This window comes from Misgurnus anguillicaudatus, chromosome 20 (assembly GCF_027580225.2).
Source record: "Misgurnus anguillicaudatus chromosome 20, ASM2758022v2, whole genome shotgun sequence".
Lineage (NCBI taxonomy): Eukaryota > Metazoa > Chordata > Actinopteri > Cypriniformes > Cobitidae > Misgurnus > Misgurnus anguillicaudatus.
Genome location: NC_073356.2, coordinates 643,500 through 648,496, shown reverse-complemented (window position 1 = coordinate 648,496; position 4,997 = coordinate 643,500). Strand labels below are relative to the sequence as shown.

Below are 4,997 nucleotides of genomic sequence, written 5' to 3'. Positions count from 1 at the left end.
AAGGCATGTTTGTTAAAACTAGTTATATTTCCTAATTAAACTAAGGCCTAGTGCTGGATTAAGCTAATCCTGGTCCGGGAAACCGCCCCTAAATGTCTAACAAACGTAAAGGGATGCAAACGTTTACGTGATTCATGTGTAATGTAATGCGTTATATTTTGTCCGTGTGACATAAATTGATATTAAATTAGCTGTTTTCTATAAGGTTAAGAATTAATGTGATCATATTATAATAAAGTAATCGAACTTGGTTATCTGGTTCCTGATGTTAGAACATTTATTTAAAAAATAATATTTATTTGAAAATGTATTTCTGTAATGTTTAATAATTTTTTTTTTTTTTTGTGAAAGTGTATCAGATCTGTGTTCATCAAGACCTGAAGACTCTGGAGTGGGACAAAAGAAGGATGATGGGGTGTATATTCCAATAGACACATTAAGGTAAATTAAATATTGAGGCTCATGTTTGCATCTTTGTGTTTATATATCAAAAGATTGCTCTATATGGCTAAATAGTCACATTGTGATTTCAGTGAAAGCTGATAAATATAGAGGGCTGGACAGTGGTTTCATTCATTAGGTGAGTAAGAACTGACAATAGCCTAACATTACTTTAGTTACCTGAATTGCATTGTTGAATACAAAGGAAAATGGTAAAAATACAAATATTTTGAATATATGGAATACTGTGAAATTATTTTCTGTTAATCGTCTGCTGTGTTTGCTTCAGGTAAAGAGGTGGTACAACGATGCTGACAGGACAGGAGGAGGTGACATTCAGGTTAGTGATAGTACATCAGGGCCACCATTTAATTTAATGTTAATTTGTTTGCTTCCAAAATCAATACTTGACAAATCTTTAGAATTATATTTGCAAAGCTGAATTTCTCATAGGTGGATAAAGTATGACAGCAATTGTGAAGACCTTAGAAGTCGTGCAGTATATGGTTCTTCTCATAAATTGTTGTTTACTCACTCCTCTTTCATTTATATTGATTTGACTTAATTTTCTTGGTAAATAATAATGGGGATATTCCTAATATAATATATTTTAAGTACATGCTTAGAACATATCTCATTCGCTCATTTGCTTTGTATCTAAATGTTAAGTACGTCTTTAAGGTCTAAGCTGTGTTTCATTTTATTTAGACATTCAGCGCAGACATTTTCATCCAAAGCAACTTGAGGAAGAAAACAGAAGCAGTTCATCCTAAAAGGTTACTCTTCTAATTCTCTATCTAACTGTTTATTTAAAAGTATATAATTATGCTTTTAATTACTTTATTATATGGCTTTTGCTTCATAACAATTATTGATTTGCATCTGTTTTTTTTATATAACAGTGGGCTGCTGTAATGTTTTGGAAAGAGGAGCTGAGAAGAAAAGGGAGGCTGGAAAGCAGTACTTCTTGTTGGGGACAATCCTGAATAGGAACACTTTCTCATACACCTAGATTATTATTAGTGTTTGATTTTTTTTTCTTTTTTTTAATTATATTGTTTTAATTTTTCATTTTATTTGAAATTACCTAGGTTAGATTCATGCTAATACTTTAACTGAAACTTGTATCTTTGCTGGCTGGCTGTAGAGTTGGTTTCAAATACACATGAAGTTTCTAATTAACTAACTTTTAAGTTCAGTTTGGTTTAAACTTGTATTTACCCATGGTAATTCATTTTCAATTCATGCTAATATATTAATTTCAATGAAAACTTTCTTTGAAAACTGTATTTGTGTATTGGGTAATTTGGGCAAACTACATTTCACACATCAATGTAACTGTCACAAAGGTTTTTTATAATCAGTTTGTTCTAAACTTTTGTTTGTTTACTAAGGATGAAATTGCTTTGTAATTTAAGTTGTTGGTATTAGATTCATTCCAATAATGTATTTGAACAAACTAGTATTTTTGTTTATTGCTGGCAGTTTATACTAGAAGAGTTTTAACACATACAATGTTGTAGTGTTATATTGACTTGTGTGTTATTGATTAATAAAAAGGCAAACAATTTGAAAGTAATTTTTCGTGTGATTTATTTATTAATATAATTTGGGCAAGATTAGGCTGAGTTGTGGCTCAGTTATGGAAGTTCTGGTTAAATGCTGGTTTTAGTATGGTTGACCTATGGCTGAGAACTGGTACCGATGTTAGAACCTGTTCTGGCCCAGGTTTGGGCCGATTATGGGCTATTATCTGGCAGAGACATGGGCCAGTTGTGGCCCATGTGTGGGCCTTGTCTGTAATTCAGAACTGGGCCACTGTAGGGCCGTCATTCTTTGCTGTATGTGGGCCGAGGAAAAACTGGTTGTGTGGGCCGGAGCTGGGCCGGAACAAAATTGCTATCTGGGATATTAATAATCATATTAATATGTTGTTGTAGGAGGAGCTAAAGACTTTCCCAAACACATTTTTATAGGTTCAAAAATAGTGTCTGTTGTAGTTGCCGGCAAAGGATCCAGGTATGAATTTTTGTCAATATTGCACACCCCTAGGCTGCATAAATGCGCAAAGGTAAGTTATTATTAGAGTAATAAGTTATTTTACACCTTTATGCGCATTCCCAGTTTCGTGATTGGTCATGTTTCATGCGTTTATGGTTGTGATAGTGTGGATGAAGATTCTTTTTAAAATGCCAGTATGGGGATTGTTTTCATTTTAAAATGCCGTTTTAAAACGCAAATGCTCTAATGTAAACAAGGGCTGAGTGTCTGACACGTTTTTGCTGTATTTCATAAAAAATAAAAGGTATTAAGCTAGTGTTATAAATATTACAAATTAATTATTAACCTACACACACACACTCACCTGGTGTGGAAAAAAATAAAAAAAAAATAACCAAAAAAAAAAAAACAATTATCATAAAAAATGAAAAGTTAAAAAAGAAAGTTATGTTGTTCATTACATTTTACTTCATAATTGCATACTGCAGCACTGCATTGTTTTGATTTCATTGTTGCAAAACTTGTTCTTTAATATAGTTCATTTGCTATTGTGATCAAAACCATTGATCTGAAGCTCAATCCTGATGCTGTCCTGTTCATATTTTTCTAATCCGCAATAAATATAACAATTTCTGATCAACCCATATATTAATTGCATGCTTAAAATAACATACCAGTTAAAGCCCACAGATACAGATAATGCTGTACTCGCTCATCCCTAAAACTGCTTTGAAACAATTACCAATTGTGAAAAGCGCTATATAAATAAAATTGAATTGAACATTCCTATTCCTGAACATTGGTCCTCCTCCAGCTGTTCCTTATATGTACATGTTCAGCTCAGGTAAATGTTTAATATCCAAAGAGGTTAGAGTGTCTCTTTTTCATCTAGCCTACAACAGTGGCCATTTCTAAAGCAGGACACATTTCAAAAAGTTTTGCTTTTGCTTCTTCTTTCCCTGTTTGTGGAAAAAGACAGATGTTTATGGTAAGGGTCAAGGAAAGAAGCGGTCTGTCCGAGCACGCGAGACAAAGGCGGACTGCCCAGGCGCGCGCGAGACAGACGCGGACTGCCCGGGTGCGCGCGAGACAGACGCGGACTGCCCGGGTGCGCGCGAGACAGACGGACCGCGTCATCTTGCACACACACACACACGCGTCTCCATGCAGTTTCCCAGCTATACTCAAGCACGGACACATATGCACTACAAGTGATTTCTCATACAAATGGTTATTTTACCAGAGCGTCAGGGCAGCAATAATTTGCGTCATTTACAGGCTATTCACAAATTAAGGATAGAAAAGTGGCGAAATGTCTGTCGGCACGTGTGGACACGCACAATGCGTTAACATTTTTTTAACTGATAATATTATTTGTTCAAGTTGTTGAAAGTTGAAATTAAAGAAATGTGGAAGGAAATAATATTCACTTTACATGTTCCTTAAGTAATTTGCACGTGTTTTGTATTGAAGATAAATAAATCATGCATGTTATTTAACTCGTTGTCTTGCCAATAAACCGCAAAACCGCGGGAATTTGTTGATTACCGACCGCTGAATTTACCCGAGAGCTTTTTGATGTTGGTATACAGCTCTCTCATGTTACCATTTTGAGCCGCATCTTCTGCCTCTACTGCCAGTGTCTCCATGTAATTTCTCTTGTCTGCCCTTATACTCCGCTTAACTATTATATTTACTTCTGAATACTGCTCTTGGGCCTTGGCTTTTCTAGTACGTGTACGGCTGTTGTTTATTTCTGCCTTCTTCCTTATCCTCTCCTGGATCTTTTCTAAGGTCCCCATTGAGATCCATTCTTTTTGCCCCTGCTTCTTGTTACCTAGCACTTCCTGGCATGTTGATATTATTGCCTCTTTAATGCTCTGCCATTCATCCATGGTCTCTGTCTCGGTCTGATGTTGAAGGATCTGGGCCTTTTTAGAGAGTGTGCTTCGAAAAACTTCTAGCCTGTCTGTTTCTTTCAGAGCACTTGTGTTGTACTTCTGGCGTTGCCCGAATTGCCCTGTCCAGTTCCGCCTCAGCTTTAGCTTTATGCGAGCGCCCAAGAAAAGGTGGTCAGATGCAACATCCGCTCCCCTTCTGACCCGTACATCTTCAAGAGATCTTCTGAACTTTTTACCTATGCAGACATGGTCGATCTGGTTTTCTGTCATCAGGTCTGGTGACACCCAGGTAGCCTTATGAAATCTTTTGTGTTGCAAGAAGCTCCCGCCGATGACTAGGTTGGTAGTGGCACATAGGTTGGCAAATCTCTCCCCATTCTCATTCATCTTCCCCAAGCCTTGTTTTCCCATTATTTCCTCATATCCCTGGTTGTTACTGCCAATCTTGGCATTGAAGTCACCCTTTGTGATGATGATGTTTCGTCTTGGGCATGCCTGGATGATGGTCAGTAGCCTGTTAAAGAAATCCTCTTTGACGTTTTCTTCACTCTCATTAGTTGGGGCATTACATTGGATGATATCCATGTTGATCCTCCTGTTCGTTGTACGGAAGAAGACAGTGATGATCCGTGGGCCTCCCATCCAATGAGAGCT

The 4,997-nt window shown here is 36.7% G+C and overlaps 1 long non-coding RNA gene across 2 annotated transcripts; it reads left to right on the top strand.

The window, feature by feature from the left end:
* The first annotated feature begins 336 nt into the window (after positions 1-336).
* On the top strand, positions 337-2,016 carry LOC141351359 (uncharacterized). 2 transcript variants are annotated; one of them, XR_012359589.1, is made up of 4 exons: positions 337-580; positions 731-781; positions 1,150-1,217; positions 1,344-2,016. It is a non-coding gene; the product is annotated as an uncharacterized lncRNA (long non-coding RNA). The 2 variants fall into 2 exon arrangements; XR_012359588.1 differs by lacking the exons at positions 1,150-1,217; positions 1,344-2,016 and having other exon boundaries at positions 342-441; positions 534-580; positions 731-1,123.
* The last annotated feature ends 2,981 nt before the right edge of the window (positions 2,017-4,997 follow it).